At 38.4% G+C, this 25,438-nt stretch overlaps 1 protein-coding gene across 7 annotated transcripts in view; it reads left to right on the top strand.

Annotated features, from left to right (window-relative positions):
• Positions 1-25,438, top strand: part of caap1 (caspase activity and apoptosis inhibitor 1) — a 101,000-nt gene that overhangs the window by 28,513 nt on the left and 47,049 nt on the right. For 6 of the 7 annotated variants that reach the window (XM_081599339.1, XM_017310403.2, XM_081599337.1 and 3 more), the window contains exon 8: positions 15,827-15,941. The gene's annotated coding sequence lies outside the window, so the exon portion shown is untranslated. Of the gene's footprint in view, positions 1-3,179; positions 3,304-15,826; positions 15,942-25,438 lie in introns of all 7 variants that reach the window. The other variant, XM_081599338.1, reaches the window with a different exon arrangement.

Here is a 25,438-nt window from a genome sequence, read left to right as displayed (position 1 = left end):
GTGGGTGCCGACTTATTTCCTGTTTCTATTACTAGTTTACATCACTTTTTTTTGTTGTTGAATTCTTGCCGTGCCATGTTTGCACAGATTTTTTTTTTTATCAGATTGGTTTAAAAGTCAAATGAAGGAGTGCAAGCTGTGGTGCGTTAAAGTTTAAGCAAAAGCGTAGAAAACTTGGATGTCCTTACAGACATACCTGTTATATACCTTCAACTCGATCTAAACTTTGCTACTAAGGCAGTTAAATCAACCATGCTGATAGGAGTAGCATACACTTATTTCACCAGACAAAGTTGTGTTGGCAGCATTTAGCAAGACTGACAAGAAACATTCTCCTTCAGCATCAAAGATTGCATGAGGTTTTGGCTTATAGTGAGATAACTGCTGCGAAAAAAAGAGGAAAAAATAACAATTCAGATGACCTCTGTTGCTTTCTAAAATGCTGTGCCCCATTTTGTTCCCTCACTGATACAACTAACTGGACATCTCTAGCTATACCCGCTTTTTTGGCCTTGCCTGGCTTGTCTTTTGTGACTCCTTACCTTTAATTTTCTCATACTGTTCAGTTGTTCAGACAGGAACTACTTTGTGTCATTAGGTAATTGTAAAACTGAATGTTTATAATGAAGACCATGTTGATTTAGTGTCTGTAGACCAAGGCTAGTTCAGGCTATCTTGCAACATCTCTTTCATGCATGCTAATGCCAACTTTCTATGACTGTCTCCCCACATGACCATGTCTAAAACATGACAAATATGTGGTGGTGTTTTTTTTTTCTATTATTCTACTATTATTATTCCACTAGACATTTTGAGAATATGATGAGATCAGTCGTTAACGGTCTGAAACAGAAACTTTGTGATAACTTTTTGCTTGATTTACCTTTTCCACAGATGTATTTGTAATGAGATGCCTTAAAGTTTTCCTGAAAGCTAGCATCAAAGAGCTTATTTTGGAGCTCTATAAAAGCTAATGGTATCCATTTGTACTGGAGCTTTTTAAACCCATTATGAGCTTAATTGGTATCCCTTCCCCGTCTGTTCTTGTGGTTTCAAGCTGTAAACAGTACAAGTTAGTTTCAGTTTAGTTTGCAACGGTTCCTTTCTTGAAAACTTTCTAATTAATGCATTCAGCTTTCAGGCTCTCTTTCATTCCATGTTTAGTCCTTGTAGCTGTCTACTGCCCAGTTATTTATTTTTTCTCTGCATGCATAGAACTGTCTCAATTTGACAACAACTATTTTCCACTTTGGCATTTATTGCAGCAATTACATATGACTCACTTTTATCCCTTGTGCTTTTCAGTCATCTGGACAAAGACAGAGGGAGTCATTTTTCATACTTTTCTGCATACCCACTTGCTCACTGTCACAGGCACTGTTTGTAATTAGACCACTATTAGTGTCTGCCAAATTGCTGGTTGTTTTTTTTCCTATCAGAAACATCCAAAATTATCATATGGCTATATTTGCCAGCGAGCAAAAACCGAGACCACTTTGTCCAAACCGGGAGGGATTCCTAATTGATATTGTGGATTTTATTTTCTTTTATTTTTTATCTGTAACTTGGACTGAAAATCTGTTCCTGGCTGCAGGAGGTCTGATAAGCCTCCTGCTCTTTTGTCAAGTTGAACAGACAGCGAGATGCACTCCGGGGAGCAATGAACAGCTAAACAGATGACATGAATCTGAGCAAGACTTCCAATGAACTTTCCTTGAACTAGAGAGGTCCAATGATCCATAGCTCGTACACGTGGCTCGCTCGCTCTCTCTCTCGCTCGCTCTCCTCCTCCTCCTCCTCCTCCTCCTCCTCATCTCATCTCAAGCTATCCTCTCTGCTCCCTGATTCTAAATCTCGCTTGATTCATTTTCCCCCAGCTCTCTTCCTTCTCAGGAGGAGCCAGATGCGGCAGTACTGTAGTTCTTAAGCTAAAGTCACTAACAAGGCCTTGTCACAGTGTGGTGCCACATCACTGCTTTCCCATTATGTGGGATTTTTTTTTTGTTTGAGAGACAGTAGTGTGTTTTAACAAATGCGTGGGGCTTTTCGCTCCCAGCACTTCAGCTGGTCAGTAGTGTCCTCAGTTTGCTATGACGCAAATGGTTGCAGTAAACGTCTCCTATGGCCTGGAAGCACATGACTCCCTGGAGCTTCCTCTCATCATAATTTGTATAGCAGGCCAGCCATTTGTGGTCAAACAGAAACCATTTCTCCTTAACCACTCTTCAGACAACGCGAAAGAAAACAGAACATGTGTGCACATCTCAGTGAAGCGGATTAAAAATGGATTTTTTATTTGTGCCCACTGATAAGCCGTCCAGTCCATGGATTTTGTAGAATAATATCTCATTCAAGAGTGAATAAAATGTTCTTGGTAGACGGCTACACTTTTGAACTCTTGTCTGGACTTGGTTTCCAGTCCTCTGAAGGCCGTGGTTATCTCTGTTCCTTGTGCATCATTTCTTCCTTCCACTAATATGCATGATCAGCCAGCTTCTTTAGCAATGACCTTGTGGATGGAGTCAGTTACATTTCTGCTGGACAATTGTCAATTGTCTTTCTGACGACTGTGATAAAATAGCTTTAACAAAACTTTCCTTTTTAAATTGATCTTATGTAACATACAGTTTTTATGTTAAACTGAATTCTAGGTTTTCATTACCTGTAAGCCATATAGATCAAAGTGAACAAAAAGGAATGCTTAAAATGCATTACTGTATGTAATGAGTCTATATGGTAGATATAGAGTCTGACTTTCTGGAGTGAATTACTGAAATAATTTTTTAATACATTTACCTGCAAAAAGACCATTTTAGTTGATTGAGTTTTCGTCCTTCATACAATTATCACACAGAGTAATTCAGTTTAACTCAAATATAGTAAGTATTCAGATTTGAATTCCGTGTTAAATTATTATTTCCATGCCTTAATATGAAGATCTTAAAGACAAATACCGTAAATAAATAAAGGTGAATCTTAGACGCACATTATAAATGCCCAAATAAACATCAATTAATTGCCAAGGCAGAGTACTTACTATAAGACTTTTCCTTTTTCACACAGCCTAATCCCCATCCATTTTGCTATATTTCACTTTCATAAATTCCACTTCAGTTCAAGGTCACTCTGACATTCTGCTCTTAAAATGTGTCATGCAAAAACTACTGCCTCTTTTTTAGGAATGCCTTGGGCCTTACATGTCTGTGCATCAACAACAGGGGGCAGTGTAGGAGTTCATTACCATGCCAGCTTGAACTCGCACAAGTCATCACGGATTCAGAAAGAAGAGGCAGTAAAACGGCTGTAAGAAACAATTTCCAAACCCTCAAAGTTTCTGTGTTTGTTCTGCGTTTTATTTGCCATCGCTACAAATGGGGGAGTTCACTTTTGAAATCAAAAGACAAACCTATTTTTGTGGCAAAGTGCTTGCAAGAAAATAGTGACTAAAATGTCTCCATCCCTTGCCATGCAACTTGGCATTCATAGATGATTTTCTTTAAGATATTTATTGAATTTAGACTACTCTGGTGAAAAGTGATCTTGTTAAAAAGAGTAACTGTGACAAAAAACATAGATTTTTTAAAAAAAGTTAATGTTCATACTTTCGCTGATTTTCACTGATGTGAAAAAATAAAAAGTACAATTTAAAGATGCATTAGACGTGGGGTCTGTGTCGTTGGACAAATTCATTGGTACTTCTGGGAAAGATGTGTCTTTAAATAAAAATAAAAAAAACTAATAAATTACTTTTATTGAAATAGCATAATTTAATACTGAAAAATGTATGTAATTTATCTATAATGTATGCCGAATGTGTTGCAGGGACCAGCATGCTCAGACACTATTGTGAAGTAATGAAGAGCTTGTTATGAGCCACTCGTGGCAGCGGAGTGCCTTTAATATTGACACGTCTCTGGCACAGCTTGATGCCACTCATAAAAGTGCTAGTTAAATGACTGAACAAAAGGCACTGGACAGTTAAAAGCAGAGAACCGACATCCAGACCTTAGTATGATGTCCAAAGCTGTCCAACTTCGTCACTGTAAAGGTGTGCAACATGAAACTTTTGTTGATGCTGACCAAGCTTCAGATTTCCTCAAATCTGTAAAAACAAATGGCATGCAAGTTTCTAAAAGGCAGTGCTTCACGCTTGCTGACTTGGGACACATCGAAAGCCAGACCCTCTTGGGTTTTGGTCCTGGACAATGAGAGAGGAATATTTTCAAAAGTGAATTGCGGGCACTGGAAACCAAAGAGTGCTTATTTTGTATTAAGTTTTTAAAGTTTGTGACGCTCAATGAACAATCACCACTGTGAAATGTTGACCTGGAATAGCAATTTATCATTTCACTATCAAGCAGGTGCAAGCAGTGTATTAGGAGAGGAGTGCATGCTTCATGATGAGAAACCAGAATCTTTTGATATGGTTTGATAATGGGCTCACTCAGAAATTCAAACGTGTAAACTCACTCAGGGTAAAGGTTTGCATTGTGGTATGTTTTAGGCTCCAAAGTACTGGACAATAAGTCTACAGCTCAGCTGCCAATGATCACTTTATATTTATTTTTTAGTAAACTTATTAAAACACATCTGGCTGCATTCAAATGCAACCAATTAAGTTTTTTTCTCTGAACATTTCAACAAGGGCCACCTGTGCCCCAATGCGTCAAGCATGAAAAGGATTGGGAATATTTTGTGATGCAGATATACAAATGTTTCCTGTCTGACGCACAGATGGAAACACTGCTAAAGAACTGGAGTTCTTAAGCGTTATACCAAGAGTAGCTTCTTATTTAATACAAATTACAAGGAACAAAAGAAAAAAATATGCTGGTGGATTTGTACATTTTTGTCTTATTGGGAAATAACACAGGAATAGACATGGCCAAGTTAGTCAAATTTATGGACAATTGAAACTAAAGAATTCCAAAATTCCTTCATATCCTGAGCTAAAAATATAATACATAGGGATTTCTGCAATAGTTCAGCACTAGGTGGCGCTGTAAAAGTGAGAAGTTTGTCCCACAAAAATGACTGGATTTTCATTTATTTAATGATTTGTTTTTTCACTAGTGGCCTTTACCCAACAGTAATCTGACAGAAAGGGACAAAAACATACGACAAAGGAAACAAGGACAGACCAATCAAGGTCTGTATATGAAGCGCCCATTTTAAATGCAGCGTCATGTGACGCCACAACCAATCGAATTTTGGCAAAACTTTGCATGTACCTCCAAGGAATAGCTCCTACGTATTTAATAAGGTAATGGTTGACAGAAGTGGGCGGGGCTCATGAAAATGATTTAATCTGACCTAGAAACCTAAACAACAAAACAATAAAATTGCTAATGAGCTCAAATTTTCATGATACATTCACTACATTACTCTTAACAATTGATCTGCACTGTTGCTTTATCTAGAAGTCTGTAACAATTTTTTCAGACATTTGTGTTTAACAAAAATGTGTGTACAAAAGGTGCAACATGCAAAACACTGCAGTTCAAAACAGTGCGCACATACGCAATTCTGTACAAAACTGTATTAATACAAGCATCCGAACTCTATGGGGAAACATAATAATTAGGCATACTGCTTTCTCTAATATTTGTATGGAAAATCAATGTGATTTTATACCTTACATAAAAAAAGTAGCTTTTGCTGCATTCACTTTGCATGTGCAATAAAAAGAGTCTTCAGACCATTAAGCTGAATCATAAGAAACGAAAAATTAAATTAGAAATGAAACACTCCTTAGGGGGCACTCAGGAGGGTAAATAAGAAATTTGCACAATAGACATGTGGGATATAGTTTCCAAACAAAGGGGGCAACACTGGGTATTAGAAGAAGAAGAAGAAAATATATATCTACACCGAGTTCCACTTCTACTATGCATGGCTGACTTTCTCACCTGTTCTGAGATGTAGCCTTTGTGAATAATCGTAAGCTTCGATGCCAGAATGTCTGTGACTCCCTGATGTATGAACAGGTGGTGAATGTACATGCTGTTTTCCTCGAGCCATCCTCAATGGGACGGTTACTGGCTTTTCCAATTCACTGCTCCAAGACTTGGATGCTGTGTTTATGCTTCAGTTGGTTAATATGGCATTTCTTGCAGCAGCTCTGTCTTATTTCACGTGTTTCCTTGAACATTCTTGCGAATTTTTCTAACGAGGTTTTTCGCCGTTACAGCACAACAGATGGTGCAATCCCTAACACCTCACCGCGGAGGTGCATCACTATACCTGTGCGTTGAACTGTTCCATACAAGTTTTAATTCATATTATTAAATTAGTGAAGATTGCTTCACTCATTTAATAAGTGAAGCAAGTGCATCTGAACGCTTTATGTTACATCATTAGCTCTCTTGTTTCCAAGCTACAATACCTATAGGGATGCTATCTTTTTTTTAATTACTCGGTTCTACACTTTAATTAATTAAAATGTAACTTATTTTGAATTTTTGTGGTTTTATTTTCCAAGCAAGTTGTTTTTCTCCTCGTCTATTGGTCAACACTAGTTTGCCTCTGGCCATAAAATAAAGCGCACGCCGACATATATCTTCATAATGAACAAATCCATTGTAAAAACGCAAGTGCCCTGTTTGAGATGTTAACTTGTACATTCATTCACTCTATTCATGTCAGGTTTGTTCAGTAATATTTTTATTAATGATCAGTATTAATTATCACGAGTAGACATAAAACAAAATCGAGATGAATCATATGGTGAAATTTTTTCACCTGCAATATGACACATATTTTGTATTATTGAACTGAAAGTTGTAGGACACCATGCCTCGGGGACTAGAGTTTGACGCTCCTGTAGGGACATGTAAAAAAATAAATAAATAAAATTTAAAAAATGAATTGCTACGCTTGCATGAGTGTGCATACCCTTAAATTAGGTGTCACTTTGAGAGAAAAAGCATTTCAGCACCCCCAAATGGCTGTCACAGGAATAGTATTCTTCCTCAAACATGCATGAAAGAATCAAAGCCACACTCGAGATATGTTTTTGATTAGGGAATAAAATTATAAAATAATTTAAAGCTAAATATAATCCCTTCTTTGAGCCCAGAATAATTCCTATTTCTTTTTTCTGCCTGTAAGTAATGTTATAGCATTAGATTGACCCACTCAGAGTCCCACATTGAATCAGATGGTACCTGTGGAGGAAGTTGCGTATTACGGTGACAGCAAGGAGGCCCTCCAGCATCAGAAACTTAGTTCTCATCCCCAAATAAATAATCTAAATGCAGGTTTTTAAAATTGGCAGATCCTTGTCTTACCTAGCAGAATATCTGAATATACAAATCATGAATATCTTTGGTGTAACTATATGTTGAAAATGTAACCAGTTTTCGACTATTCTAATTTAACTAATGCTGACTTTGAAAGGCTTTTCTGTTTAGACCAAGCCCTAAAATATTTTAATCTCACCTAGAAGTAACATGTTATTGTGTTTTTTTTGTTTTTTTTTTCTTTTTGGCAATGGAAAGCAAAGCGGTCTTGTCTTTCGAAAGATCTAGGCTGTTATTCTAAAAGGAACCTTTTTCTTTTTTAATACGCTTCTATCCATTGCCTGGAAAAGTGTTGAACTCTGAGTTTTAGCAATCGATGTGATGCTTGTTACCACACCTCTCCTTTGTGGTTTGTATATTTAAATCTCTGGACAAGTTCGTAAATCACCCACTTATCTAATGTGGATATTCATTTTCAGAGAAAATAACTATGGATTTGAAGCTGATGTAATTAGAGCATGGAAATAAGCACATTTGTCTTTGTTATCATTCAGAGTGTTGTCCAAGAGTTAAAAAAAAAAGAAAAAAGATGAGCCCTGCTCCTCCAGCCGCTGTTCACTGGGCTTAATGAATTGGGGGCACTAAATAGTGGCCGGATGAGCTGGAGTAAATGGAAAATCTACCTAAATTCCACCATCACCACGTCTTTTAGCTCCTATTTTCAGCCCCTATTTAAAGCTCTGCATGACAACTGGAAAATGTAATGAGATGCAAAGGAAAGGTCAGAAAAGTATTTTAAGCAATCTGTGTCCAAAGGAGGTGACAGGAAAGATATCAACAACCAGACTGCAAATTTCAAAGCATGTTCACTTCAGTCATAGCTCCATATATATTATGGACTTATTTCAAAACACCTAAAAGTTCCCCACTCAAAAGACTTTAAGTACTTCATAGTTACGTCATTGGAAAACTAGAAGAAACTGGAGGGCTATAAGCATTTAGTGGTTGCTTGACTGTACTTTCTTTACTGTGGCTAGTTACGTTTGACATTGTTGTCATAGTGTTTTGTGATTAGCAGTGAAAAGATGTTTCTCAGTATTTGAATGACATAAGCTTTGGGGGGAATAAATTATTTGACATATCAAAAAATGTTTTCCTTGGTTTTGGCACAGTCGAGGCTTCGTGTTTACTTGAATGTTTCTGGAAAACAGTAATTCCATGGACAAACCTTGAGGTCCAAACCTTTTTATTAATTGTGATGGAAGAGCACATATAGTGTCTTCTGGATGGGGGAACAAATATATTATACATAGCATAAGGTTTTAAAGAAACTGGCCACCTATTGGGCTCAAAACACGACGAGTGACAAATGACAACGGCGGACCAAAGTTCTTGCCACCCAGTGTGAAACCCAAACCCAAAGGATGTGACGGGGACAACGGCAACAAAAGCTGAACATGTTTCAGCTTTATTGTCCTGTGTTGCAAGCCCGCATGCGCACATCTACAGATTTGAACTTCCAATTCACATCGACAATTGTAGCCGCTTGCTTGGCCCAAGGAGGGCAAGCGATTGTCGGCTCATTGCACGTAAGTTGAGTTTTGAATGGAGCGGGAGCGACGTTGCCTCCCATGTGCCAAACTCTCAACGGCTCACGGGCAAAATGACATCAGAGCGTTGCTCACAGACTCTGCGTGCTCACGGCCCGCCCATGTTCCTGCCCAAATTGACGCCCACACAGTGAGGAACACACTAACTGTTCCAGCGTGGCTAGAACCAAACCAGCTTGAGTGTGACTTGACAATGGAGAAGAGGCTTGAGGATTACCACACCAGAATACCAAATCAGAAGTGAGGATATTTTATTGACATTTCATCTCCTCACTACACTTAATTTCTTTTCAGAAAGAAAATATTTTGCATTGCTTTTTACAATTACTTGACGTTTTGGATCACTTGAAAATAAACCGTGTCATATTTATGACACGGTTTATAAATGTGGTATAAAGATACGGTTTTAACAACCAGTTTTAGTTACTTTTGTCAGAAATGTTAGATGCACTTTATTGCTGTCGTCAGAACCAATGTGATGTTTTGTTTTTCTTCCAAGACATTGGAGAAAATGAGCAAAAAATAATTATGAAAATGAAAAGTTATAGTAGCTTAGTATATAGCCTCAAAATAACCTTCAACAACATACAAAAAAACCCTCATTTTGTATTAATTCATGACATGACTAATGATTATATAATACTTAGGGAGGCAAATGGATTATATTTTTTCAATGATTAATTCTGTGACTCCGTGCAGCTATTTGCTATTAATCATGTTTTTAGTTTATTTTCTAATCTGTTGAAACAAACAATACCTATTTAAATGGCAATTATCTCCATAGAAATATGTTATTAGCAGTCAAACCTCTCCGTCTTAGTGGGCTGCATTGTTCGCTGTGCTCAATAAGGCTTAGGAAACGAAGAAACAGCTGAGGGACACGGCGAATACACCCCCACAAATGTAATTTACTGAGAAGACACTGGTAAAAGAGCTGAAGTTGCAAAGCAGGCATTACATTACTTTGCATGTTCAGTGTCTCAGAAGTGTTTTCAAGGCAAATATTGAGCTTAAGGTTTTGGTTATGTGGTCTCTACATCCCTCCCCCAAGCAGCAGTGGATGGAAATCGGAAAAGAAGGTTCATAAGGATGAACCAGGCTTGTTGTTGGACAGTACATTAAGTTAATCACAAAAGGCTATTGCTAATAACAGCTCAATTTCATTGTGTATCTTTAAATAAAGTACACCATATTTATTCATTTAACTATTTCATATCAGCTTAGTTGTTATAGCAAAAATATGTTGAGTTATCAAAATTATTATTCCTAAAAATGTTAAAATGTCATAATTTGACAATAAAAAAGGATGTTTTGTTACACCCTTGTAGTGTTATGGTCCAGTGAGTGAACCAACTGAAGCAAATAATTTTATGAACTGATTCATTCATTTCTCAGTTCAGGTCGGCCACAAAATGTATGATTAAGATAAACCCAGTGAAGAGACACTGAAGGGTTTATATTAAAATAAGCAGCAAACAAAATATATTTTCATAAATATTCGCTAAATGCCTCTGATTTTTGTGGCAGCTTTAAAAGATGGTGGCGGTATTCATGAACCAAGCTTTATTTGTTACACATCTTGGCGCTGTGATTCTCCTCCTCACTGTCTTGACCACAGGAAAACATTATTGTGTCCCTTTTCTACACTGCCCCCTGTTGGTGAAGTGTATGATTGGCAATAGGCAACAAGGTTTAACATCTTATACTAAAGCAAAAAGCATTGATAATTAGGTGGATTGTAGTTAAATAAGGCCTCCAGTTATTTCGGATTTCATTTTGAACATTTTTTTGTCATGGAAATCTACTTAGAATTTCATGTAAAAGAAGAAGACTGAGAAGATGTCAATATACGAGCGGATACGGGGAAAAAACTCTGCCCCACACAAATCTATAGTTACTTTTTTTATTCATAACAAATTAACAACTAAATGTTGATATCTGAAAATGTTACATATTTGAACAGAGGGCCTCTGTGTTCATATTTTTCTTTATTGCAGCCAAAAGGTTCTTCCTTTGGTTCATGGCAAAATTAAACTGTGAAAAGTGATTTATTAGGAGGTTGTCCATGTGCACACATTTCTCCATCTCTGTTAGCTATGAGATTCCAGGGACACATTTTTATTCTTTATTATATTTAAACAAACTTTAAGTGAATCCTTTTTAAAGCTATTTTCAGAAGCCATGGGGCAGGGGAGAAAAACTTTTTGATAAAATCAAATTCGGTACAAACTGCATTTGCGCTCAAGGAGGAGACGCGGAAACCTTTTCGTAGGAATAAGCTGACAGTGATTGCATTTGTCTAAGTAGATAAATCATATATATATTGAACTTGTCCCTCAGTGTCACTGTTGCAACATGATTCAATTTGCCATTTTGTCATGGACCCAAAAGAAGCCGTGCTTACACATGAAATCTCTGAAGGTTACTCCACTTCAGCATTTGAACTATTTGCAAAGTCTTTTTTTTATTTTATTTGAAGCCTTCCTCCAAGTAAATCAGACTACAGAAGTGTATTGGTTATTTTTCCCGTCTACCCTTTCTGATGAGCTGCACTTCATGTTTTTGGAAGCCTGACCGCGCAAATGTTTCGAGAAAGTTTGCGCACAGTACCGGCCAAATTCATTGGCACCTCTGTCAAAGAAGCGTAAAATGCTTTATAAGAAATCCAGCTGTTATTGATTTGACTTTCACAGAGAAAAATCTTTAAAAAAAAAATCTTATCTTTAATTGAAGTCTGTGTGTTTAGTCTAGCCAAGTTGCTTGTCGACAAGCTACAGAGATAAAAAGATGAGTAACAGTTGTTGGTAAAAGGTGGGTTGTGCAAAGTATTAACTGGCATACTAGTAATTGTACCTAAATGGACTTTGAATTTGATCATGATATTTTGTGGTATTATTGCGATAACAATAAAAATGCTGATGAAAACATTATTGCTTCTCTTTTAGTAATGTGACTGCATGACAACATTCATGGCATGACAAACAAATGCTGCTTTTGAAAACCATTCTAGTTTAAAATACATATCTCCAGGACGACTTAAAGAAGAACTTTATATCACTAAACTGCACGCATGAAGCTGTATTAACCATATTTTACTGATATTTACTGATGCTTTTGTGAAGCAAACTGAAGAAAATGGCAAAAATAACATCTATGAGAATTCAGGGTGGACTTTTTTGTGTAACTGTTGGAAAAATTTTCAGAATAAATGAAATAATACTATATAAATATACTAAATATACACAGTGGAGCAGAACCATATCTTCTTTCTCAGTACACCTACAACTCATTATGAAGACATTCCTAATTTCAATGAGGGCACTCGGATGGGTGTGTATTGGGTGGGGTTGTTTGGTTGAAGTGTACCTGATGGAAGATCAATTGTATTTGAGTGCAGCAGTAGCACTTATGATGCTCTCTGCATCAGGTTGGGGGAGGTGGCTGGGGGTTGGGGGTGGAGGGGGTTATAAGGTCGGGGGAGGTTGGTGGGTGCCGTGTCTGACAAGAGGACAGAAGCGGCCAGAAAAAAAAAAAGAGGCATTGATGAAAGACAAACCATTTGCGTGCCCACGACTGAAAGCTATATTTTACGGCTGCTATTCTCTCAAATTGCTTTTGTGTGTTGGGGTTGGCTTTTTAAATAATGCAATCTGTTAAAAGCTCTCTATAAATGCTATGTGTATGCAGTGTGGGAAGCTGGAATAGAACTGAGGGCTTTTTTTTTTTTTTTTGAGGAAAGAGGGTGATAATTTATGTTCCTCTAAAATGTGGCCACTTTTTTGTCACTTTTATTCAAAAGGGTTCAACATGTACACAATCCGTTTGAAGATGAGTGCAGACTCAGGCACCCTTTAGTCCCACATGTTTAATAAAAGTCATTGAGATGAGTCTGTGCTGTTAAAGAGCATTAAATGATGGCATTTAGCCTTTGTAACATTTGACATCTTTTTTTTTTTTTAGATACTTTTAAAACTTGCACTGCTGCTGGAGGAGCATTACTCACATCAGCAGTTTGGATGGTGGTAACAGTGCAGCTCCCTCACCTCCGCTAATCTGTCGTAATTAAAAAGCTGGAAGTGGCAGTTGTTAGCATGCTTACGCACTCTTTGGGGAGGTGTAAGCTCGTTGACCCCTCCTCACCATTGCGTTTGCTGCCTCCCATCGGAAAATCCTGCCATTTACCCTCTGGACATTGGTCGGACAGAATGATGAATCGGTTCTTCCGTATTGGCTTGTTGATCCGCAGCCACCCCGGCCTTTTTGCCCCCACCTGCACGGTGAATATTGGCATTTGCCACTCAAGCGACAGCACCCCCGTATCCCCCAACTGCTGATTAATCAGATCGAGTTCCAGCCTGTGGAATAATTAATGTTTAATATCGGGTCTTCTTTCTGTGGCCGATCAGCCTGGTCTGGCACACCTGAGGAGGGAGTCTTCACTCGGATCAATATTAATGTGATCTCAGCCTTAGCGCACTCCGGGGAAGGTGGCGAGATCGTACAGAGTTACCTAGTTGTTAATTATCTCTTTATTCATTAGTTGCTGCTTATTAAATCAAACAGGTCATTTATAGCAGCGGGACTGAGAAAGGCTGCATGTGTTTGCCTTTAATAATGACTCTGAAATATCACTGGGGCCTTTTTGCTGCCGGGTGCGTAATGTGACAGCTGCACGGCAGTGTTTAATTTAAGTCTCTACTTATGTAAGCAACATGACTCAAGGGGTTGCATTATTGGCTCATTAAATAACGGACTGATCAGTTTACCCCTTGGTTCATCTTTACATTGCAGGTCAGCAGTTTACACAGCCTCGTGATTTTTAAATGGAGATTTTAAATTGTGTCTGCCAGCTTTCTCTCTTGACTTAAGGTGAAGTTGAAGAGTTACGATCTCGTCCTCCTCCCTCTTTAGTCCGCCCACACTGTGCGCAGCAGACCTCCAGGATGATGCCGCCACCACCATGCTTAACAGTTGGTTTAGTGTTTTTAGGTTTTAAATCCTCCACTCAGTGGTACCAGGAACTGGGACTGAACAGCCATTGGTCAAGGTTCAGAAAAAGCTTATTGAAGCAATGCCACTGTGAATGAGTGTCATGATCAAAGTTAAAGGCCTTCCAATGAGACATTAGGATGTGTGTATTTTTGCTTTCATAGGCAACAGGAGTCTTGTTACTTCAAGGGTTGGGCAACAAATCCTTCCCTACCCCTTCTCCTAAAAGCCAAACTTTGAGAAACTACATAATTGGATGTACATACTATACTACCATTTAACTTTAATAGTAAGTAAAGTTTATTTATATAGCGCCTTTCACAGATAAAAATCAGAAAGTGCTCCACAAAGAGTAATTTTTTGATTGTCTGCACCTGCTGCCTCTCAAGGTCTCAAGCTTTCAGCTGCAGGGTAATATATTGCAAATGGATAGAAATTATTAACATGTTTTATTCTAAGGGGTGCATAGTTTTCATTCTTGTCATAATTTTGCAGAGAAACTTTTTACTCCACCTTTAGAGATGTTTGACCCTTCTCAGAAGAACTTTGTGCAGGCTTTCTAGAATTTATGTTTGAATTAAATGACTTGCTGCATTCACATGAGGTCATTTTTTAAATCCTGGTTTAGCACTTGAAGCATTTTAAAGCACCATGCACATTAAAACAGAACTTCCCTTCAGTATACACACTGTTAAACACAACAGAGGTACATTTTGTTTTAAAATCATCCTAGAGGCTTTCAATGTTATTATAATATAATATATTGTAAAACACCTCATTTACAAATATATTTGTAGCTTATCTTAAAGGTACAAGTTGGGGAAAAATGGCAAATTTTCAGCTCTGTAATGGTACATTTTGTGCATGTTCATTTAATGTTGGCACTATATATTGTGCACATTTGAAGACACTAAGCCAAACAACACCGTCCACATTTAATGCCAAGAGATGTACAAAGTTGTTTTTTTTTGAGAAACTGTATTATTCACATAATAATCACCTGCAGCACAATTTTAGATACAGGACCATTCTGGTATCTGGCGGCACTGGCCATTAGGCTGGACAAAGACCCGCATTTGTTTTGCCACCACACACAGTGGCATGGTAAGGGAAGTCAAAAAGAAAGGGAAAAAAAGAGTCTCCAAAACTCATTGTTAGAGAACTAGAGCAGGTAGCGGCATCGTTGGGTCACCTCCGGGTCTCCATAGAAACCATTAGACTGAGTCTACATGACACCTGGCTGTTTGGAAGATGCATCAGGGGAAAGCAAATGCAAATATAAACACGTGGAGATTGCTAAACTCTAGGACTTTAACTCTGACTGTGTACTTTTAGTCAGCAAGTGTGAAGCAAAGGATAAAGGTATAGAAAAAAAAAATCTTATGCCCGCTATTAAGCATGCGAGAGGAAATGTGATACTGTGAGCCTGTTTCTTCTTTGTAGGCAATGGGAACAATAGATAGTTTTTTTTTATTCTTCAAACTACCTGCAGACTTTATTCAAATCTGGCTTCTTTCACATACCATCTTATCATAGGACTGCAGTCAGTATCTGCCTTCGTTTCTGATTAGGTTCTTCCTAGAAGGTCCATTGGATCTTTTTGTCTAGTGCAAGTGCATTTTGGGATGTTTACCAATTGACTTTCTTGTTTCAAAAACCTCAGGATCTTGCTTTTGCCTGTTGGGTGTCGATGCCTAATAGAGAGTAAAATGAAAACCACATCTGTATGCAGATTTTGTTGTTTTGATGGTTCAATCAGTTGATCACTTTCTTAAGTTTAAACCCATATTTTAAATAATTTGCCTACTCTATGTTTTGTCTCTGGCTACTGTGATTCAAAATAGCAAATATTTGTGACTCTACCCTTTTCTGAAGAATTTATTAATGAGTTGGAAAAATAATAATTCAATCCCATATCCATGCCATCTTTAAGGTCCTGTTGTCAATTTCGGTCATTCATGTGGCTAAATTTTGTTTCTCTTTCAGGATCAGCGCTGAACACAAACAAACTGTGATCTCGCCCCGATGGAAGACAAAATATAGTTACCGAAACCCTGTTTATTGTAAACACTGGGGCTGAGGCTTTCCAAATGGCTTGCAGGTATGTTTGAATTGTGGATCCTACTTTTCATTTTGAAGCAATAAAATATTTAAGAGGCCGACAGAAGTCAGGGCTACGAGGTTGACCTTCAAAGCTAAAACTTTGCCCAGCTTTTACAGTATTTATATGGCTGGCCCCTCTTGCACGAGCAAGGGTATAAAAATATTTAATTACTCAATTAACTGAGGTGCAATGTGACCCTGTAGAAAACAGGTGAGGGAACAGGGTGGACGTGACCAGATTCAGCAAAACAGAGCGCCTTGGAGACGGAAGCGAACATGTCTTTAGTATTATATGTGTAAGTGCCTCTGTGTAATGACATTTGAGTTGAGGGAGATGTAGGTAAATTTCCGTCATTATCCTGACACACTTCCACAAGGAGATAACGCCTCTGAATGACACTGATGGAGGAAAAATGGATGGATACTAATGGATTCCTAAATGGTTGAGAGTGCTGTATTGTTTTTGGTTCTTTTTGTGCATCAGGAGGAGGGTAGGAGCTGGGGGAGGCATGCTGGGGGGGGGGACCCTCCTTTAGCTCTGTCACAATTTCTAACCTTGATGTTATGGATTTATGGGGGAAGAGAACATTCAAATCCCAGATGGAGGCTCTAATGTGGCCAGATTCACTTCATTATCGATTGTTCCTCTTTTAACCTCACCAAAAAACGTTCAAAGGAGCAAGCGATGAGAAGAGGATTACCGTCAGCGGGCTGAAATGAAACTTTGATTTTAGCATTTTGCAATTCCTTAAAGCTCGAAGCTACTTTGAAAGGGAAATCTTGAATTTACATTTCACATCGCTCCGCTAACGCACGCTAAAACCGGCCTCTCTGTTGGGTATGAGTTTCCCTGAAAATGATTTTCTTTGAAAACTTGCCCGTCTGGTGTTATTTTATGGCCACTTCAGCTCTGTACCTAAGTGGGGAAATAGGAGCTCTAAATACATGTGTCCTAAGTCAAATGTGTTTTCCTCTAAAAACATTTCAAACAGTTAAACAATTTTAAAATTCAAGTGAAAATAAGTGGATGTAGTTGCACTGAATCATCAATGGGTTAAATTAAGTACACGACAAAGCAGCAAGCAGTATGTATAGAACATATTGTGTTAAATTAATTCTAGCCTAGTATTTATCTGCTTTGCCTCGTGCTGTGGATATTTTCTTTTTTCCAGAAATGCCTAATATTTTGCTGTAGCAGTTATGAAATTGTGCAATTCTACAAACTCATTGGTCTCCAAGCTGGCAAGACCTGATATTTCTCCTCCAAGGGGAAAAAAGTTATTCTCTAGCAGACATTGATTAATTATCTTATGGGGATTTGAAGGTCCATATAAAAAAATGTGAGCATATTTTTCACATTTTTATGAATGTGAAAAATAGGCTTCAAAAATCTTGCAGTCATCAGTTGCGCTTTATTTCTTTATTTCTTATTTATTTTTTTACCAATAGACCTTCGTGCTGACTGGAAAGAAAGTGTGTCGAAGGAAAAGTTTTAAACTTTACGATGATAATGATTAGTTATATTATTAATGTCTCCTTTAAAATCAGATGTTACGTTTTAAAGATTAAAATAACTACATAAGAGCAGCACATTTGTAATTCCACCAAACTTGGATTCAGTGTCCACAAAATCAAATTAATCCATGATTTGGAGCTTTGTTGTAATGCGACTTAACATCTGAGGTTATATTTCACCATAAAGAAATCATATCTAATAATTTTGTTGAAAAAATATACAACTGATGTATTTACATACTGTCTGAAAGAAGATGGTTAATATTTAAGTCTTAATTTTGTTGATGGAAAATCAAGTAAAGTTAGATCTGAAATGTTTTTTGCCATTAGTTAATTTTTAGAGGTTTCTACTTGCTGAATAAGTTTGAAAATGAACTGCACGTCTGTTTAAAAACTTAATTCATCCTAAGCTGAAACCTGTCATCGGTACAGTTACACAAGACAAGCAATGATACAGACATAAGGATTGGATCAGCACATAGAAACGTCCACCGGTTTAGAGGTCATAGTTCATTTCATGTTTGCTGCAATTAAATTTAATTGAATTTAACTGAAACAGACCAAATTTAAATTCAGTACATTGGCCCTGGGTAAATTGTGTTTAGGTTGCACTAAGAGCAGCCGTTTTAATGCCCTCATCACCCCCTTTGGTCCCAGCCCAAGTTGTTGGGGGTTGTATGTATTAAAGGTTTAAACATGCTGATAGACGTGTATATATATATATTTTAGAGGTGTGCCGATTGATCATAATCGGCCGATTTCCGTGAAAAAGTGTATGATCGGTGATCGCCGATCAGGGTCTCTTGTTGCCGATCACGCAAACCGATCACCTCCATCTCGTTTTGCAGCCTGCCTGTGCAGCTGGTCTCCTCTTTCCTTCACTGCACAAACACGCATCAACAAATCCTAAACGATGTGTAACTAAAACGTACTGAGTGATTGGGGAAGTTTAGGTGTTGCGGCGGAAAATTGAAGCATGTGGGGTGAAGCACGTCAAAATGCATCAACACGACGAATCTAATATGGCATTAAAACAATGTCATACTTGACGGAGTTTGGCTACATCGAGGCTCACTGCAGTAAAAAGACATATGAAGCGATCAGACAGCAGGTAAAGCAGCGCACCGCTACAAACACTCACCCGGATTAGCATGACGGTCAGAAAGCTAAACAAATAACCCGCAAAATTATTTAAGTCTTCGAGCTGCGATGTAAGACGCTGGTTCTGCTCTCGCTGTTGAACCGCTGCTACGCTACAGGTAGTAATATTTCACAGACGGAGAGCCGCTTCTGCTCCACGTGATAGTGACTCTCACACCGAACCTCTGTTTGAAGCTGCATTATCTAACTTGAAAAAATACATTTTACATACGTATTAAAACTTTTGCTGTCCTCACATGAGACAAATAAAAATAAAAAATAATCGACCTCCTCTGCCTCCTCCCTGTTCTGCATAATTACTCCGCTCAGTCAGAAACAGCCACTCAGAACTAGCAGTAATCAGCTAGCCGCCATGCTATCAGTAAGTTTTCATTCAGTAACTGTGGATTGTTTATTGTAATGGAACCTGTATTTGCCTTTGAATGTTAAGTTTTATACTTGAATTTCTTTGGCAATGTTGAGAGGTTTTATTTTGACTTTTTGCATTATTTAGCCTCTTCAGAGCCTTCATATGTTTTTAGTCTGTTAAAGATAGTATTACTGATAGCAGTACAATTTGTACAATGCCCGTTTTGTTTTTTTCTTGGAAAAAGTTATTAAAAGCAAGTTTTTGGCTAAATTAAGGTGAATTCATGGTTCCTTTTCCACATAATGTAACCGGTAGTGCTTATGATAAAAAAAAAAAATTATGTGATCGGTATCGGTGATTGGCCCTCATGGGTGATCGGAATCGGAATTGGCAGGAAAAAACCTGATCGGCACATCTCTAATATATATATATATATATATAATGAATAAGCATAATTAGGGCTGAAACGATTCCTCGAGTGATTCGAGTACCTCGATTATTAAAATTCCTCGAGGAAAATTGACCTGCCTCGAAGCTTCGTTAATTTATATTTTATCATTTAGCGCACTGTGTTTCAGCCGGAACATTATTTGCATTACGCAGAGCTCTGACTTCCGCCTCTGAGTTGTTGACGGAAGCTACGTGTTAGCGGCATAATGTCCAATCTTCAAGTTCGGCCCGCGGGGACTTTACTGATTGGTGATAATTCTGGGTTTTCATCGTTTTTGTTGGACCAATAAACATCCTTAAAATGACCGGCGCAATGCCGGGAGTTCGGCAGCCTTTCTGCTCCGGAGCTGCTGGTTGAACGGCGGGAAGAAGCTGAGAAGGATTTATACAGGTGAGCGGAGAGACTGAACACGGCGGGCGGCTGAGGGTTGATGCTTACAGGGTAAGTGCAGCTTTACGGACGAACCGCACAATAAACTTATATCATCCCGGTCTGAACAAACGGGAGGCGGAACATGGCTGGTAGATGAGTTTCTGAACGGAGGAGCTGTAAATATCCCGCATTGCTCCCCCGGTCTACAAAAAAGTAACTGGTAGGGAAGCACAAATGTGGAAAAAATAGACTGATGTTGATATCCGATAGTAACACTGGTGTTATGGAAGATTTACCAATATTTTATTTAATAATTGTTTTTATCCGATTACTCGATTAATCGTAAGAAAAATCTATAGATTACTCGATTACTAAAATAATCGTTTACAACAGCCCTAAGCATAATATTTGAAGTCTTTATTCACTGCACTATGTTCACCATCAAATATATTTTATTTTGTAACTTTCACCATAATAATGTAAGGTTGCAGATATTGTCAGTTTTGAGAAGGTTAAATTTGTGACAAGATTGTATTAAAAACAAAATTAGAATCTGCGTGAAAGAAAGGTTTAGTGATTTTATTCCACAGTAAAAACTGACTTTTAGAGCAATATTGTGTGGGACTGCACACGCAAAAAATGATTTCCTCAGTGCAATTGTCCAGCACAGATCTAGAGCACATTTACCTGTTTCTGAATGGCACAAGCAAAACTTGCAGCTGCTGCAGACAGACAAACAAAAGCCTCTTCTCCATTGCCAGTTCTCACACTAGCCTCTTAATGTCTGGTTCGTTCCAGCAACATTAGGTGTGTCTCATTCAGACACAGAGCGAGGAATCTTTAAGGGGATCCCACGACAGATTCATAAACAGGAATAGATTTAAAACTTCAACGACTGCATCTCGATGGAAACGTGCACAAGAAGACAGAACATTCAATAAAAATGACATTCTGTTGACACATTCTGACCTTTTCTCGAAAGAGCACACAATGTTGCACTTCTCACAACTGCCAATGCGCAACATTGACGATGGCAGCTAAATGTAAGTTCATGCAAAAGAAGTAATTATCAAATTCTAGAAGCAAACCATATGGAGACTCGGTATGCAGCCTCCTCACTGTTAGATTTGGAAGGCTCTCTTGCCTAAACCAATTTGTTTGGGGGGGGGAATAATGCCAGACAGCTGCGCAATTACACCTCAGCACAAAGCTAAGCCAATCTACTAAAGACAGTAATGGCTCGCCTTGATACGTCTGCATCTGCCTGAACCGAATCCACATACTGAATTGTCAACATAATGTCACACTCGCATCTCAGGCTGCGCGTCAAAGCAGGGATTTATTTATTTTGTTCTTTTTTTTTTTTTTTTTGCGTTTTTTATTCCCCCACCCTTCTCCGGTGCTTGTTACTCGATAATGAAAGCGAGATGATGGCAGCGAAATGCGCCCATATTAATCTCTCAGCATTTTCTACCATGACAGCACAATTTTCGGTGCCTCCTCGAACAATCAGCCGCCTCAGTGTATGTGTCCCTCAGAGCAGATGCAGACTGCGCTCAAATCTCCCAGATCCAATTTGGATATAATGTTTAACGTCTGTCATTGTGAAAAGGCGAGAGAGAAATGGAGCGAGAGAGAAAGAGAGAGAACACGGGTGAAGCAAACTTTGGAAAACATTTATTATGTCTGGTATTTTTATATAGTTTGCAGGAGAGCTTATTTTTGCTATCGAGTACTAAACAGAGGATGTGAGTAAACTACTAATGTTCTGCTTAATTCTGCAGTCTTTCACGCAGTAGTAAAGAAAAATAAATAAATGACTGAATTTGGTTTCTGCATCTCTCTGTACAAAGCTATTAGCGGAGGATTTAAGATCTTACTGATTATTTTCTGCCTTATCATTTGGATCCTCAGCAGATTGTTGTATGCTGAAGGATTTATCTCTTCTCTCCTTGGAAGGCTTATTTTCTCTGAATTTTCATGGCTCTTTTAATTGGTCAAATGCACACAGTACATTTGTGCATTGTCTAAGATAAAACCAAAACCTGTTATTTTCTGTAGAACAGAAGGTCCCAAACAGGAGACCTTTTTTATGTACAGGCACAGGGTCACATTTGTAAAAAAATCCGATACGTATTGCATCTAGAAACAAATATCCAAGTGGTTTGGGTCACATTTGTAAAAGATGTCATAAAAAGATCAGACACAGGTTGTATAAGGGCAAAAAAAAAAAATCGGATTTGGATCAATCCCTGCTGCAGTACAGCCTTAAAGTGTCTCCAAAATGTCTTGTCTCAATAAACACAACAGAAACCGAAATAAACATTGTTAGGGTTTTGTTGTATATTGTCATAGTTAAAGGTGATGGTTGGCATAATGTTCTGAAACTGGTTGGTTCTTTGTACTAATGGATGCAACACAAAAATAGCACCTTAAGTTAAAGTTTCGCCAGGCCGAGTCAGACGTGGCTACGTAAACCTCGTAAAGTTGTTACTTTATTGGGTCTTTGATGTCCCTTTAGGATGCCTCAACAATTATGCCACACATTGGTCCATTTCTAAAATGTGAACATTTATTGAGACAAGAATAAAACATTGCAATAAAAAGTGTTGCTTAAAACATTGCTTACGGTTCGACTCGACCCATGAATTGTTGTAAACTGGACATAAACGAGGCCCTTTTTTTTTTTTTTTTTTCCCCCCTCAATAGGCTCATACTTCCTCTTCTTTTTTCCTGTTTAGCTTCGTCTCCCTCTCCCACACCCCGTTCCCGGGGACCGTTTTCTGATAGGAAACATTACCGCCATTACAGATCGCTGGATACCGCTCGCTGGATGTCAAAAGAATCAGACCGATCGCCTGGCACGACAGAAGAGTTGCACCGTGGCAGAGAGGACAGTCAAATGGCAGAAAATAATAGGGTGCTTGCCGGGCCTGACAGATAACTTGGAGGAAGCCACACAATAGGCGCGCAACATGGCTGAGCTTTACAATAGAACAAGCAGGAAATGGCTTTGCATTTCAGCCGTCTTCTCATTTCAGCTGACATCCCAGATAGCGCATGTCACGTTGCTGGGGGGGAAGAAAAAAAAAAAATCTATGTAAAGCCAGTGTGAATGACAGCTGCAGGCAGTCGGCAAGCGAAAACTCTTTGTTTCAACGCAACCGGCAAAACACGCAGCAAACCTGGCGGTTATTTTTGGTTGCCTTCATTAAAAGGCAATTCCCTGATTTATGCTCAGTTAGCTTTTAATTAGAAATCAATCTAATTTGAATAAAAACATTGATCCTCATTCAAAATAAACCATTTGTCTGCAATTACAAATCCCATTAAAGCATAATTAGACTTTCACACAGAGACATAAAAAAGTGTATCAAGATAAAACTGAGCATTTCAGTCTTATTGTGGAGTTTATTTCCACTTCATTGTACTTTAGTCGTCCTCCTCTGCGTAGGAACCCTAATGGTGAAATGTAATTGGAGCTTAAGTGTATTGATTAGTGGACCGGCAGATGTACTTTAGTTTTTTTTTGTTTTCTTTTTAAATATACATATATATTTATATAACTGCGGACCGAGACCCAGCAAAAGACACTTGCTTTGAGCGGAGGATGTGTGGTTTTCAAAATTGCGAAAAATTTTCAGCATTAAATTTAAATCAAATGGATGCAAAAGAGCGATCTGAATGTGGCACATGTTCATCGGCAGCACTCAGGCAAACAATCAGTGTCATTTCACATCCCGTGGACAACAGGATGTTTGTCGATCCAGCTGTAACAAAGTACTCCATTTCTCTCTAACCCAAAGAAATGACGACATAGGACCAGGAAGTTTCTCACGATTAGGAGCCAATTAGTGTCCTTGTCATGATAATGTTCACAGAATTTCTCTCCCTCATTTGCAATACTTTGGAGAAAAAAAGCAGTTTGCAAAATTTAAAAAAAAAAAAACTTTCCATTCCTAAATATGCTTTTCTTTAATTCAAGTGTTCTAATGTTTTACAGTGAAGTGTTTATACTAAATTCAGTTGTTCACATTTTTGTCAAGTCGCAACCGTATTTCATTCATTGTCAATGTATTTGATATACTGTAAGATTATTCAATTTCCACTGTAATTCAGATTTAACTGCCCAACATGCAAACCAGCATATATATATGTAAACAAACCAATCAACAAATCAAAACACAAATAATAGAAAAGGCTGAACAATACTAGCTATGCAAGTCTTTTCTTCGGATTGAACACAAAATTGACCTTACGCTTCACACGGCTAGAGAAAATGCTCATAATAGTGATTTTATTTAACAATTTAAATCGCTTCTCTTACAATTTGATTGTTGCAAAAAGCCTGGGCAGTTTCAAATTTCGCCATTAATCCTAATTTGCTGTGGAACTTTAGTAATAATTTCACCTGAGAGTCATTCTGTTGTTAAAAGCTGGTACATGACTGAAAAATAACGTCTGATAATTACAGTCAACTCTACTAAGAAGGGATTTCTTATGTAGTAATCAATTTTGTGGCAAAGCATATCCAATGAACCATCGTCATTTTTGTGCACGTTTCTGTCTTGCTTCCAAACATTTAGTCCAAAAAAATACTTAACACGATAAAGTATTGTGCTGATTAATAAAGGCAATCGTTTAAAGCTCTAATAGCGAAACGGTTTTCATCTGGTGACAACCGCCAGTTGTTTTCAGAGTGTGAAATTGATCACACTGTACTGCGCCTTCCATCTATAAAGCTTCTTTGCAGTGCAGGAGCTGCAGCAGTGTGTGCTGTGCAGTAAAAACCCACGGGACTCTGCCGAGTGTGTGGGCGTTGGCGTTCCCCTTTCCGCCTTTTATTAGAAAAAGAATCGCCCGGCTAGCACCGTTTAACCTTGAGCTGCTGCTCTGCAGGGATGTATCACCTTTGCGGCCTTTTTTTTTTTTTTTTTTTTGGTCACTTAAATCAATCAAAGTGTCCTTCGCAGTTTGAGGGTGAATCAGCAGTTTTGGGAGCTTGATTGATTTTTATCTTGATTTCATAAAACATTTAGACAAACCAATTAAAGAGGCGGCCGACTGCAAGCCAACAGCACTTAATCCATCATTCTGTCGGGGGGGATAAAATCAGATTGACGTTAATGCAGTCGACGTGTTGACGCGTTTGCAGTATGCTAAAATAAAGCGCGAGTTAATTAGAGCAACCTGAAAGAATGAGCCGCGGTCGGCGTGAAGCTGGTTTGTTTGTTTTTGACAAAATGCTCGGGATATCGGAGGAGCCGGAGGTGTAAATGTTTAACGATGCTAGTTTATGACGCTCAACCACCTCATCCCTCACGAACGCATTTCCAGTGTGCTCCACCTCACAGCGCCGCCGATCCCTGGTGTGCAGTCCCAATACTGGAATAATACAGATGTCTACCTCATGTTTCCCTGAAGGACCAGCACTTCCCAGGCCGCTACCAACCCAACCGCATGTGAAATACAACGCGGCCATTATCATGAAGCGGCTCTCCCCCAGAGCTGACGGCGAACTCCCACAGAGCTCTTTCTCTTTTTGTTTTAAGGCAGCCTTCTTAATTACTTGCTGTCCCATTCGGGTTGTAAATGGCTCTTTATTGCGAGTCCGTAATCAGAATAAATCCTCGAGCCTGTTCACTGG

This window comes from Poecilia reticulata, chromosome 18 (genome assembly GCF_904066995.2).
Source record: "Poecilia reticulata chromosome 18, P_reticulata-male-v2, whole genome shotgun sequence".
NCBI classification, from domain to species: Eukaryota; Metazoa; Chordata; class Actinopteri; order Cyprinodontiformes; family Poeciliidae; genus Poecilia; species Poecilia reticulata.
The sequence above is the reverse complement of the archived record's forward strand: the minus strand, read 5'-3'. Positions and strand labels throughout refer to the sequence as shown.